Source organism: Gracilinanus agilis, chromosome 4 (genome assembly GCF_016433145.1).
Source record: "Gracilinanus agilis isolate LMUSP501 chromosome 4, AgileGrace, whole genome shotgun sequence".
NCBI lineage: Eukaryota > Metazoa > Chordata > Mammalia > Didelphimorphia > Didelphidae > Gracilinanus > Gracilinanus agilis.
This window is the reverse complement of record NC_058133.1, coordinates 75,169,437-75,184,780: the sequence shown is the minus strand read 5'-3', so window position 1 is coordinate 75,184,780 and position 15,344 is coordinate 75,169,437. Positions and strand designations below refer to the sequence as shown.

At 39.2% G+C, this 15,344-nt stretch overlaps 1 protein-coding gene across 1 annotated transcript in view; it reads right to left on the bottom strand.

Moving 5' to 3' along the window:
- CEP350 (centrosomal protein 350) overlaps positions 1–5,404 on the bottom strand; it is a 187,389-nt gene extending 181,985 nt beyond the window's left edge. Inside the window, exon 1 of the mRNA XM_044673549.1 lies at positions 5,326–5,404. The gene's annotated coding sequence lies outside the window, so the exon portion shown is untranslated. The remainder of the gene's footprint in view (positions 1–5,325) is intronic.
- Between the last annotated feature and the right edge of the window lie 9,940 nt (positions 5,405–15,344).

Here is a 15,344-nt window from a genome sequence, read left to right as displayed (position 1 = left end):
ACAGGAGACAGTCTAAATACCAAGGAACCATAGATGAGAGATACCCTTTATATGGCACAGCAAACAAAAAAAACTTGGCTAGAAATAGACAGAATTCGGTGAAAAAAGTAATAAATATTAATTCCAGAAATATATACAGTCTGGTTCTAGGTTGTGAATGACTTAAAACATCAAACAGGAATTTTGGAGGGGATGTGGCAGAATTGGGACATGAATGCATTGCTAATGGAGTTGTGAACTGATCCAACCATTCTGGATGGCAATTTGGAACTATGCTCAAAGGGCTTTAAAAGACTATCTGCCTTTTGATCCAACCATAGCACTGCTTGGATTATACCCCAAAGAGATAATAAGGAAAAAACTTGTACAAAAATATTTATAGCCACGCTCTTTGTGGTGGCAAAAAATTGGAAAATGAGAGAATGTCTTTCAATTGGGGAATGGCTGAACAAATTATGGTATCTGTTGGTGATGGAATACTATTGTGCTGAAAGGAATCAAGAACTGGAGGAATTCCTTGTGAACTGGAAAGACCTCCAGGAATTGATGCAGAGTGAAAGGAACAGATCCAGGAGAACATTGTACACAGAGACTGATACACTGTGGTACAATGAACATAACAGACGTGTCTATTAGCAGCAATGCAAGGATCCAGAATAAGGCTGAGGGACTTATGAGAAAGAAAACTAGCCACATTGAGAGGAAGAACTGTGGGAGGAGAAACACAAGAAAAACAACTGCTGGAACACATGGGCTGATGGAGATATTATTGGGGATGTAGACACTAAACAATAACTCTAGTCCAACTATCAATAATATGGAATTAGGCCTTGATACATGTAAAAACCCAGTGGAACTGTGCATTGGCTAAGGGAGGTTAGGGAAGTTTGGGGGAGAGGAAAAGAACATGAAATATGTAACTAGGGGAAAATATTCAAAATAAAAATTTTACAAGAAATAAAAAATGAAAACTATGGAGAAATATAGGCTAAGTGATTTTAATGTTCAAGGGATTCAGAAATGTTTGACTGGCCAGACAGAATAATTATTAACGATCCATTTTCAGCTTGAAAGGAAATTTTAAATAGATGTCCTCCTCTATGCTTGGTCCTATGATTCTTAACTAGTTAGATCTTTTTTTTTTACTCCCATTGGTATTTTCCCAAATTACCTTTACATGCTTCCCTACTACTGCCACTTCCTGGATGTCTTCACATAACTATACCTTTTAATTGTCTGTTTCTTTTGAATAAAGTATACTTGTGGGGGGGGGAGGGGAACGGACATCAAACAGGGGGCAGCTGGGTGGCTCAGTGGATAGAGAGCCAGGCCTAGAGTCTGGAGGTCCTAGGTTCAAATCTGGCCTCACACACTTCTAGCTGTGTGACCCTGGGCAAGTCACTTAACCTCCATTGCCTAGCATAGAATTGACTCCAAGATGGAAAGTAAGGGTTTAAAAAAAAAAAATCAAACATATTTATATTTTATCCTAGAGGCAACAGTGGCCACTGAAGCTTTCTGATTAGGAGAGTAACAAGGTCAAACCTTTGCTTTAAGACTATCACTTTATTGGCTGCATGGAGGACAGAGCACAGGGGGAGAGATTTGAAGCATGGCGATCAACCAGATAAATATTGCAATAATCCAGGCCACTTTGAAGACCAAAATTCCAGTACAGGCACAGATTAACTATTTTAATCTTTAAATCTGTTTCCTCATCTATAAAATGATAATAATAAATTTCACAGCTACCTAGACCCTTGAGTGGTTGTGAAGAAAACATGTAATCTATTAAAAGCTATATGAATATAGGCTATTATTATTATGGCTATGATTTCAGAAGATTTCTGTTTTCTAAAATTAAAAAACAAAAACCAAAACAAAAGACTATGACTTTTTAATTATGTTATTGGCCTAACTTCACATTTAAGCAAAAAATGTCACATTTTTTGAAGTACCAGAAATAAAATTGTTATTAAGAGAATGTCAAAGCCCCATTTCAGGGTGTGTGGTGTAGTAAACAAGTGCACTGGACAGAATCTGGAGACCAGGGTATAAATCCAAAGTCTGACACTTAACTATGTGACAAGCTATACACAAGTCACAGTCTCACTGGGTTTCAACTTCTTCACCTGTAAAATAATAAGTACTTTGTAACCTTAAAATACTATATAACTATATTATCACTAATATTTATTAAAGCCTTCCACTTCTTGGTGGGAGTAATGAACTAATGTTTTAAATTGTTTCCCTGGTTCTATTCTTTCCCCATTTTTAAACTGTCATTCAGTATGCCAAAGAAATCTCAAAAAATCTCCAATACTCATTACTTTCCCAATTTAAAAAAAAAAGAAGAAGAATTGGGTCAGCCTAGCCTAGCTTTGCAGTCTTGTCCCATCTATTACCTTTTACATATTCCATATTCTGCACTTACTTCTCTGTTCCCCATCTCATTCTGCCCTCTCTCATCTCCATTTCATGTCTATTTACATCCTTCAAGAAGAGATACTCTGAAAATAACATTCTTAATATGAAACATAATTATTTGTGTACACATTCCACAACTCCTCCTAACCTAGAGGACCCCTGAAAGTAGATGAAATCACAAGTGCAGACCACATTCCTTCGACCCAAAAAAAAAAAGTTTTATCTAGCTTCTGATTGTCTGTACTGCTGGAAAAGTGGAACATCAAATGTAAAAAGGTGTGCTGAACTTTCTTGTATCTCTGTTTCCTCTGTTGAAAAACTTCCCACTTACCTCACAAAATTGCTGTGAGATTCAAAAGAAAAAAAAGTATGTGATAGTATAATGAAAAGATTAATTTGAGATGTGATTTCTCCTCCTTATGACATTTTGTCATAGGATTTAGTTTATTTCTGTTATTTTTCCATAACATTTTGTACCCTCATTGCAATCAAATTCTAACTATTTACTTGTCTTACCAGACTATCCGGCTATAAATTTTTTGAAGATAGGATGTCTTGCTCATCTTTAAACTAATAGCCCTGTCCTCTCCAGACAAACACAGTACCTTGCAAATAACAAAGGCTAAAGTCCCCAAGAATACCATTTAATTCAGTCAAAAGCTTCAACTTCCTATCCCACCAAACCTTCTAAAGAACTTAACTAGACTGGTTTTCATCAGATGAAAAAAAAGTTGATGGACAGAGAAAAAAGAAAATATAAAGAACTTAAATCAGCTACTCAAAATATTCCTGGACCCAAATTATTGACAGAATATCCAAATACTGATACATGGATTTAAAATACCTCCTAGGATAATGGACTGGGAAATTTTAAAAATTAAAATAGTGAAAATCAAACCTATTAAATAATTTTAAATTGCTTAACATAATTTTGACACAATTTCTTATTTCAGAGATCAATACCATCGATAACATCAAAACTCTCATGAAAGAAATTTCTTTTTCAGATATGGCTAAGAGGGAACGAGGTCCCTCCCAACTCTTTCTGGGAACCTCTATTCATACCTCTAACAACACCAGGTTCCCCAGGATATAGTCTGGGAAACAATTGCCTTAAATAATGAATAAAATACTAGACCTGACTCTTGAAAAAAATTCATTCATAACGCTCATAATAAAGCTTGAACAAAAATAGACTAATCATACTGTATTTATATAATGTAAAATTTATCAGAGTAAAGACTACTTACATTATTAGGTTACATTAAGTTATTTAGAATATTGAATCATTGTATATTAGAAAGAGTTAAAAAAAATACTCTTAAAAACTATCACGTCATACAAGTCATGAATTTTTTTTTAAAAAATGTAATCAAGCATAAAATTGTGCAAACTCTTAGAAGGAAATCTACTTAAATGGAAAGCATAACTGTAACATTTCTGAGGCAGGAAATAAGCATATTTAGTATTCTATTAAAATGAACTGTGAATCAAAGTTAAGACAAGATTAACTTTTATTCATGTGTTATTATTCTATTCTTATGAATGGAGAACTGATATGTCAATGGAACAGCCTTATATAGAAGTTTACTTTTAACTGAGTCTCGTGAAGTCAAGAAGCTTTTATTTAGTACCTACTATGTGTCTGGCACTTTGATAAGCAATCTTTGCAGAAAAAAAATCTCATTTTCTGCCTTGTATAATTTTTAATGCAATATCAGTTTAGTTCAGTTTTGTTCAACTACAACAAGTAGGAACCGTATGTACAGAGTATCAGAATTGACAAAAGTAATAGACAAATTTGAAGCAAGTTCTAATACTGAAATAGAAACACATCTAATCACATTTCCTTGACAGTATACTGCCATTTCATTGAAAACACCTTATCTACAAATGCATTCAAAATAGCTTCATTTTATTATTGTTTTTATTAGAGCTGTTCAGTTTGTTACCGAATGTCTAAAGATACAATCCTTCCAGAAATTTTAAAATACAGAAAAATGGTAACATTATCTCAATCTCAGGTCATAACCATAACACTTCTCCAAGCTCAAAACAATTTAAGGAAGTCAGTCAGTTCACAAGCATTTATTAATCGCCTGTGTGCCAAATAAAGTAAAAATAAGTTAAAATACTGAGAGGGAAAACCGAAATAAGAGTTTAATAAGTCATGTCAACTAACATTCACTGGCACCGTAGTCGCTTAATAAATGTTTGCGGACTGTTCGTGGTTAACTGACGGGTCTACTATGTATGTGCCAGGCATAATGCTATATGCTAGGTAAGCAAAGGTGGCAACAACAGCATCAGCAATAGACCCTACTCTCAAGGAACGTTTTTCTACATCAAAAATTTCTGCTACCTAATATTCAGAGTTCATCTCCAGTTAGGGGAGAAAAGTGCAACCTTCTGCCCAACATTCCCCCAAACCTCAAAACCCAGACCTTCAAGTTATCCAGCCCTGTAGCCCTTCAATGCCAAGTAGTGACGTGAGCTTAAGTTGGGAGTTTCGGGCTGCCTAAGAAAAGGCAAGGAGGAACCTAACCCGTTTCTCCGTAGAAGCCTTTTGAACGTTTGTCTCCCGGCTTCCTGAACAGTGGCGAACAGACCACCTAAAGCAGCTGCCAGGCCTCTCTCTACTTAGACGTGTTGGGAACCCCAAGGCTGGGAAGAGGAATGGGATCGCCTCCTCGGGAGTTTCCTGAGAGGACCGCGGACCCCGGACCCCGGCAGGTGCCTCGCTCCTCTCAGGGATCTCCTGGGCGACCGGGCAGCAAGGGAGTCGACGGACAGGAGAAGGGTCCCGCACCGGGTTGGGGTGCCGGCCCCGCCCCGCCTCGGACTCGCGGCCTCGGTGCCATCCCCGCCCGCGCCCCTCTTCGCCGGCCCACCGCTTACCTGAGAGTGTCGCCTCCGGTCCCGGCTACGCCGGCTCATCCCGTGGGGCCGGGCGGAGCAGCGACGACGCCCCCACCCGGCCTGACCCGGCGGCCCGGGCTGTCCGCTGCGACCGGCCCGGCCTGGCACCGGCTCCCTCTTCTACCCACCGGCCGGTGGGGAGAGAGAGGGACGCTGAGGAGGGAGAAGCTGACTTCTCCTCCCCGCGACAGCGCAGCCTCCGGCGCTTCGGCTCGCCCGGACTCCTTCTGGTTCTGACCCGGCTCCACTCCTCCCGCCGGGAGAGTCACTTCGGCGGCGGCAGCGGCGGTGGAGGCGGCGGCGGCAGCTCGGTCGCCATTACAGACCAACAACTGACACGGAGGAGGAGCTGCGGCGGCGACGACGGCGGCGGCGGAGGCAGCGGCAGCAGCAGCGGCGGCGGTGGCGGCGGCAGGCGCGAGGCAGGGCGGGAGCAGCCCCGGGCCTGGAAACCTCGCGATGACTGCCCCGAGATTCTCTGCGCCAGCCGCAACTTTTCGCGCCGGCCATGATGAGTGTGGCACAAAATTGAGGACCTGGACAGAGGAAAATCTCGAACACCATGTTAGGCGTGGCCCAGATCTGAATGCTGAGTAAGTAGAGCCCAAATTCCATCTGCAGCGAAGAGCTGTGGTTTCCTCTTCTACTCCTGCGTGTTTCACCTTGGGAGCAGGGAGATCGGTTTGTACTGTGACTTGGGAGCCAAGAAACCACAAAACTGAAACTGACAAGATATAAAGGCACAAGGCGATGGTGCTTTACTTATTGCCTATGGGATGCACTAGGAAGAGAGCTGGATTTCTGAACTCCAGAGGACTCTACGCTCGAATCCCGCACTCTGCTCTACTTCTAAATTTTCTCGAGCTCAGTTTCCCCATCTGTAAAATGGGTAGTGTTTAGGGTAGATACTCTGATTCCTTCCCGACTTAATTCCTTTATCGATCAATCCAGAGAACTTGCATACTCAAGCTAATTAGTTGTTGCTGCCGTAAAAGAAAAGGATGAGGAGACGAAAGAAAAAATAATAGGAGACAAAAGAAAGACTAATAGGACTGGAAGGGAATTAGTAGTAGTAATTCATGTATAAAGTACTTGAAAGTCTGCCAGGCACTTTACAATATCTCATTTAACCTGTCAGACGATTCTAGGTTGGTTTTTTGGTGATGGTGATTTTTAATCCCTATTTAAAGATAAGAAAAATAAAACTCAGGGGCAGCTGGGTAGCCCAGTGGATTGAGAGCCAGGCCTAGAGACAGGAGGTCCTAGGTTCAAATCTGACCTCAGACACTTCCCAGCTGTGTGACCCTGGGCAAGTCACTTGACCCCCATTGCCTACCCTTACCACTCTTCCACCTAGGAGCCAATACACAGAAGTTAAGGATTTAAAAATGTAAAAAAAAAGAAAAAGAAAACTCAGACAATTTGTTTCCCTAGATCACACAGCTAGCTTGCTAGCTGTCTGATGTTGTCCTACCAGTACCTTCACTTTCTTCTTCTTTTTTTTTTAATATTTTCTTTTTCAGAAAAATTTTCCATGGTTATATGATTTATATTTTTACTTTCCCCTTCACCCCCCCCCCCATAGCCAAGGTACATTTCCACTGGTTTTAACATGTGTCATCAATCAAGACTTATTCTTCTTAAAGCCTTACTATCTTCTTTCTTATCTTATTCCACTGAAACTTCTCTCCCCAGAGTTACCAGTGATCTCTTAATTGCCAAATCCATTGGCCCTTTCTCAAAATTCATTCTTCTTGGCCTTAATGCAGCTTTTGACACTGATGATCACCTCTTCTCCTTGATACTCTTTTCTCTGGTTTTGGGGACTCCATTTTCCCCTGGTTCTCCTCCTACCTGTGTGAATGCTCCTTCTCTTAACACCTTTGTTGGATCTTCTTCCAGATCACACTTTCTAACCCTATGGGTCCCTAAGGGTTCTGTCCTGGTACCTTTTCTATACTTCTGAATACTTCTTCTATATTCCTATACTACTTCATTTAGTGACCTGCTCAGCTCTCATGGATTTATCATCTCTATGCTGATGATACTCAGATCCACCTCTCTTGCCTTAACTTCTCTGACGACCTTCTGCCTCATATCTCCAGCTGCCTTTCAGACAACTCAAACTGGATTCCAGGAGACATCTGAAACTCAGTGTGTCCAAAACAGAATTTATTATCTTTCCCCTAAACTCTCCTCCCTTACTTTTATTGTTCAGTTGTTTCAATCACATTTGACTCTTTATGACCCTATTTGGTTTTTTCTTGGCAGAGATACTGGAGTGATTTTTGTCATTCCCTTCTCCAGCTCTATTTTACAGATGAGGAAACAAGTTAAGTGCCCTGTCCAGGAACACACAACTAGTACGTGTCTGAGGCCCCATTTGAGCTCAAGTCTTCCAGACTTGACACTGGATGCTCTACCTACTGTGCCACAAAGTTGTCTCCTCTCCTACCTTCCCTCTTCCTGCTGAGCATATCACTATCTTCCCAGTCTCCCCGGCTTGAAATCTAGGAATCATCCTGAATTCCTTACTATCTCTTACACCTAATATCCAATCTATTGCCAAAGCCTGCTGATTTCATCCTGCAGCATCTCTCTAATAAGCCTCCTGCTGCTTGTCTCTGCTACTGCCACCACTCTAATACTGACCCTCATCAGCTCACACCTGGACTATTGCAATACCCAACTTCGTGTCAACCTGCCTCAAAGATATTCAAATTCCAGTTCATCTTCTATTCAGCCACTAGAATGATTTTCCTAAAGTTTAGATCTGGCCATATCACTCAATAAACTCCAGTGGCTCCCCATTGTCTCCAGAATCAAATATAAAATCCTCTCTATCTGGCATTTGAAGTTCTTCATAACTTAGCCCTCCCCCTTCCTTTCCAGTCTTCTTATATGATTTCCCCCACCACTTTGATCTTGTCATCGCCTTTTTGTTGTTAAATGAATAAGACATTCCTTCCCTCAACTCTGGGTATTTTCTCTGACTGTCCCCAATGCCTAGAATATTCTGCCTCTCCCTCCTCATCTCTGCCTCATAACTTTCTTCAAGTCCTAACTAAAATCTTATCTCCTATAGGCAGTCTTTCTCAAAATGCTTTTATTTCTTGTGCCTTCCCTCTTTTATTTCCTACTTATCTTGTTTATAGTTTGTTTGCTCATCTCCCCCATTCCATTATTAGCTCCTTGAGAGCAATAACTGTCTTTTACCCCTTTTTGTATATCCAGTGCTTATCACAACACCTGGCACATAGTAGGCATATTTAATAAATTCTTATTGACCAGTTGAGGGAGGACTTCAAATCAGAACTTCCTGATTCCAAGTCCAGTGCTCCACCGACTAAACAACTGAGGTTCCCAACATATTGGCAGCAGCCCGGGCAAAATGATAGAGGCCCTAGTTTCATAAATAAAAGCACCTTCTGTAGAATGAGCCTGGTCCTATACTACTATTGAACATTTACAACTGAATGTCCAATAGGCATCTCAAATTAAACATATCCAAAACATTTTAAATGGCCTTAAAAAGTCTACTTATCTTCCTACCTTCCCTTTTTTCTGATGACAACACTACCAGCCTTCTAATAACCCAAGTTCACCACCTCAGAGTCATCCTCAACTCTTTCCTCTGTCTCTCTCATTCTCCCATATTCAATTAAGTGCTCAGTGTTGTCAATTTTACCTCTATAGCCTCTTGAAACAATTCTCTTCTCCCTATTCACACAGCCTCTACTTTAGTTTGGGTTCTAATAATCTCTTGTTTAGATTATCACAATAGCTTCCTAATTGTTCTCCAAGCTTCTATTCATCTCCCTCTACACAGCCATCAAAGTTATAAATGCAAAGTCTGATCATTAATCAATCCTCTGCTCAGGAAATTCCAGTGGCTCTGTACATTCCCAATAAGAATGTGAGCTCTCTGAAGTTAAGAAGTGTTTTTGCCTTTCTTTGTATCATGAGCACTTAGTCAATAAGTATTTATTAAGTACCAACTATATGCCAAGCACTGTGCCAAACATTGGAGATACAAAGGAAGGCAAAAAAATTCCTTGTTCTCAAGGAGCTCATAGTCTAATGGGGGGGACAGCATGCAAACTGTACAAACAAGCTACTACACGATAAATGAAAATATAAACAGAAGAAAATTAATAGGAATTGGGAAAAGCTTCCTGTTAGAGATGAGATTTTTTTTTTTTAATCTGGAACTTGAAGGAAGCCAAGAAAGAGAGATAGGGAAAGTTCCTTTCAGTCTCAGCCAATACCCCACCTTCTGCAAGCAGTCTTTCCAGACCTCCTTAATCTGAGTACCTTCTCTAGATTACTCCCATTTTATCCCACATATTTTGAGCTGTGTCTTGAAGGAAGCCCCAAAAATAGGCAAAGGTGAAAAAACAAAGCATCTCAGGCATGAGGGATAGCCAATGCAAAGGCATGGAATTCCCTCCCCCTTCTCTCTCCTGGCTTCCTTTGCTTCCTTCAAGGCCCTTCTAAAATCCCTTCAAAACCTTCCCTAAATCCTTTAATTCCAGTGCTTTCTCTGTTGATTATTTCCAATTTATTCTATATGTAGTTTGTTTGTACAGTTGTTTGCATGCTGTCTCCCCTCCTTAGACTATGAACTCCTTGAGAACAAGGAATGTTTTTTGTCTTTATAGCCCTAGCACTTACTGCTGTACCTGGCACATGGTAGGCATTTAATAAGTGTCATTTGATGCATTAGAAAAATATGTGATGGATCACGTAATGTGATAGGGATGTGATTGGGGTTTTGATGTTAAAAAATCACACTACTGAAGATAAGAATGACATGGAAATGGGTTTTGAACAATGATACATGTATAATCCAGTGGAACTGCTTGTTGGATTCAGGAGAAGGGAGGAAAGGGGTGGGGGAGAAAGGGGGAGGATCATGAACGATGTAACTATGGAAAAATATTCTAAATTTTAAAAAATAAATGTCATTTGATAGGAGAGGGAATATGGAAAAATTGGGATACTAATGTATTGTTGGTGGAGTTATGAACTAGACCAATCATTCTGAAAAACAATTTGGAACTATGTACAAATAGCTATAAAATTGTGCATACCTTTTGACTCAGCAATACCATTAATAGGTATAGATCAAAGAAAAGGGAAAATCACCTATTTGTCTAAAAATGTTTATAGCAGTTCTTTTTGTGATGGCAAAGAATTGGACATTGAAAAGATGCCTATCAATTGGGTAATGGCTGAACAAGTTGTGATTTACAATTGGGACGGAATACTTTTGTGCTATAAGAAATAATGAGCAGAATGATTGCAAAAAAAACATGGGGGGGGGTGTGCAGCTGGGTAGCTCAGTGGATTGAGAGTCAGGCTTAGAGATGGAAGGTCCTAGGTTCAAATCTGGCCTCAGACACTTCCCAGCTGTGTGACCCTGGGCAAATCACTTGACCCTCATTGCCCACCCTTACCATTCTTCCACCTAGGAGCCAATACACAGAAGTTAAGGTTTAAAAAAAAAACTAAAAATAAACAAAACATGGGAAGAATTATGTGAACTCACACAAAGTGAAATGAGCAGAACTAAAAGAACATTGTACACAGTAAGAGCAATATTAAAAGGATGATCAACTGTGAAAGACTTAGCTACTCTGATCAAGACAGTGATCCAAGACAACTCCAAAGAACTCATGAAAAAAAATGCTATCCACCCCAGAGAACTAATAAACTCTCAATATAGATCGAAGAATACTTTTTTTTACTTTCTTTTTTTTGGTGGGGTGGGGATTGTGTGTGTGTGTGTGTGTGTGTGTTTTCTTTTGCAACATGAATAACATAGAAATGTTTTGCATGTCTTCACAAATCAATATCAAATTGCCAGAAAGAGGAGAGGAGAATTTGGAAATCAAAAAAATTGTTAATGATTTTTTAAAATTATATGTAATTGGGAAATATTTAACAAAATAAATAAAAAATATTTTAAAAAATAAACACCATTTGCCTGAATGAAACATTATGTTCCTGTCAAACTGGCCTTTTTACTGTCACTTCCTCTCCTGTCATTTTGCTTTTGCATTGACTTTCCCCATGCTGGGAATATATACATACCTTCAGCCTTGCCTCTTAGAATCCTGATTTCTTGAATACTACTCAGGTTCCTTCTTCTACATGAATAAATTCTTGTTGATTGCCCAGTGCCTTCCTTGAGTTGAGGTACTATATAACCTCCTCTACCTACACCCCCAAATTACTTTGTATTTATCCTGTACACATTGTATACTTATATATGTATATATTACTTCTTTCAATAGAAGATAAGCTTTTTCAGAGCAGGAACTATTTCTCTTTTTTTTTATATATATCCTCAATAACTTGTATAATGCCTTAGTGCATAGACATAGGGGTGTTTTCTATCAATCTTATTCTTTGTTTTAAGTCTAAAACTTTTCTGAACAGCATATTGTTACTGAGTTGAAGGCAGGTATGTGAAGGAGCTAAAACAGATTAATAAGGGTTTTCTTTGATCTCGCATAAAAAGAATACAGATTTGACATGAACCATTCCAGAAGAGAGCCAGAGAATTCTTCAGCACATTAAATCAAGATAGAGGAAATAAGCTAAAGAAAGAATAAAACTAAATTTGAACCTTTGAGATTATGTATCTCACAAAAGGGACTTATTTCAATAAAAAGCAAAAAACAAAAACACAGAGTGCAAAATAAAAAACCTTGAACTCAACACATTACAGAGACAATAGGAAGAAAGTGAGCAAAATCTAAAACAAGGAGATGGGAACTCATTGTTTATCCATAAGGAAGGATAGAGTGATAGGAAGGAAATGAGTGAGATGAAGAAGCCAGGAAAGTAACAGCCCATCTGGATAAAGAAAAAAAAAGTAATATTGGTGACTAGCAACAGGGAAGACCCATAATAAAGAAGGCAGAGAAAGTAGAAAAGAACAAAATAAGTACAAGTCCAGACTCTGTCATCAGGGAGGACACACATTAAGGTTCACAGAACATCCTTTGAATCTATTAACAGTGGGCAGCAGACTAAACTTGTTTCTTGTACAAGGGCTCATATCATTTTAAAAGAGAAAGTAGCTCCAGATGTCCTAACAAGTGTGGGAAGCTTTTCCCATGGGGAGGATGGGAGACATTCCCACCAGCAGAGCTGCCTCTTCTCCTCTTAGAGTAAAGTCCCAGTCCCAAAGAGCCTTCCAAGAGAAGGTTTTTCTCACATCCTTTCTCCTGGATCTCTTCTACAATAAAAATGTTAGGAACCCATGTTAATATCCCAACCTGTCAAAAAGTATTAGACCCATTACTGACCCTAAATATGGAGATGCATTGGGCATAGCTACAGTGGTCTATATTTTGATCATTGCAGGTCAGGTAATGAAAGTACTTTTATTACATAACCTTTTATCAAAAACTTTTCTGATCCAATATAGGATTATAGGATGTAACTTCAGCAAAGTTGCATGCATACAGTAACAAAATTGCAAATAGAAGCTGGGCTGCCATGAAATAGTGATTATGGGGTCTATCTCCACTACAGGCATATTATTAAGTATTTTGGACCAGTAACTGTATATAACTTCCCCTAAAGTCTCACTCCAAAGCTTCATCACGGTATGGAGGTAAACCTGAAATGAGAGGGCTCTTATAGTCTTTCATGCTGAAAAAGCTTCAGGTATGAGTCCAATGACAGACATTATACCTATCAACTGAAGGTTTTTGTAAACTTAAAGAGTCACCAGGGATTTGGTTTACAGATTATTTTTTTTAAACCCTTACTTTTTATCTTAGAATCAATAATACATATTGGTTCCAAGGCAAAAGATCAGTAATGGCTAGGCAATGGGGATTTTGTGCCTTGCCCAGAGTCACCTAGCTAGGAAGTGTATGAATTCAGATTTGAACCCAGGACCTCCCATCGCTAGACCTGGTTTTCCATCCACTTAGTTGCCTCACTGCCTCTCAGACAATGACTAGTTAAACCATAACTAGTAAAATATGGAACAGGTTTCAATCTGCATCAGTGGATGGAGTGACAGATCCTTGAAGTATTGAAATACTTAAAAATAACTATAAAATTTATGCATATTATTACAAGGTATGAAAAATATTTTTTACAACTCATAATGGTTCCATTTTATGGTACTTATATGTTCCATCAACTTGCATTTAGTAAGATTTGGGAAGGAGATGTCGGTTAATAAGTGTGGGGAATTCCAGGTGTGAAAGCAGTGTCCAAAGATGCAAAATAGAAACATTTATAATTTATATTCTTAGACGGTTTCCAGGGATGTTGAAAAGTAAACTGATTTGCTGCTCAGACATCTCTAATTATACACATATATATGACAGGATTTGAATTCAGATCTTCCTGAATCCTAGGTTAGTCCTCTTTTCATACCTAAGTAAAGTCAGTTGTTCACTTGATGTGGCTTCCAGTAAAAAATCAGTGCTCAACAAAAACAGTCTCTTGTCTGTATTTATGACTGATACAACTCATTGCTAAGGCTATGATTCAGTCATGATGAATAGGCCTAAAATAATGATACTCAGTGAAAGGGTATGGTGTGGTACTTATTCCCTTGTTAGAAATATATAATGCATAACATCCTTTGACTTTCTTTGAAGTATTGCTCTAGATGTGGTTATAAATCATTTGTAATCATATCACATTTAAATATCACAGATATAAGATTTTTAAAGAGGAAGAAGATTCTTATGAATGGACCACTGATCTGACCTAGAATGGAAATTTCAATATAACTCCTATAATTACAAAACTTTTTTAGCAAATAGGAAGTTAGAATTAGAGTTGATCAGTGGATTCCTCAAGGAAGCATCCAAACTTCTCAAAAAGTGAGCAAGAGCTTGACTGACAAAACAACTTGGGATAGGGAAAAGCTATCATTGAACTGAGTTTAGAACAATGAAAACAAAATATCCCTCATACCTGGATTTGGCTTATTACACGTCACTGACTCACACACAGTCATCGCAGGACACTGAAGTGTGGAGATCCTAACTGCCTGGTTCTTCTCCCATGTGATGATGGGAAAACTCCCAGATCTTGTTCCCTTTTTCCTTGGTATTCAGAGTTGACATCCATTGATGTGAAGATATCTTTCTCCCCAATTCACTTCAATCCTATCCTCCAGAGTCCATACCTTCCTCTGTTCTTTCATTCTGTTGTGCCCTGTGGAACTCCCACTCTATTGTTAACAAACACCTATTCATTCTGGATCTTTTCACTGCCCACTCTTTCTAACTTCTTGGATTAACAGAAACCTGAAGAAGAAGAAGAAGAAGAAGAAGAAGAAGAACTCATGCTTCTCAATGTCACATCCAGATTGTCCCTTTAGCAACTGTTACTTAGCATCCTCTTCTTTGAGATTTGATCTCTCCAGATAAATCATAAAGTCCAGCTTTGTGTTGTGGTCAAAAAAGAAGAAAAAACCTCTTTTTCAAAATATTTAGTCCTAGCCCAAAGCTTTCTTCCACACTCTCCACCTTCCTCCCACCTCTCTACCCCTCAGTCTGCCTTCATACTAGAGATTTCAATAGGTCCTTTATGGTCTCTTCAAAAACCCTAGATTTCTGGGGGCAGCTGGGTGGCTCAGTGGATTGAGAGCCAGGCCTAGAGATGGGAGGTCCTAGGTTCAAATCTGGCCTCAGGCACTTCCCAGCTGTGTAACCCTGGGTAAGTCTCTTGACCCCCATTGCCTACCCTTACCACTCTTCTGCCTTGGAGCCAATACACAATATTGACTCCAAGATGGAAGGTAAGGGTTTAAGAAAAACCAACAAAAAACAAATACCCTAGATTTCTGCTACCACTTCACTTCCCATAACCTACCTACATTTTCATTCCACCTCATTTATCCATAGGGATGCTCATGTCTTTGGTTTCTTCATCATCTTTAACTATCCTCCTTCTACAATACAATTCTGAAATTCCTTTCACTAATCATAATCACTCTTCCTTCCATCTCT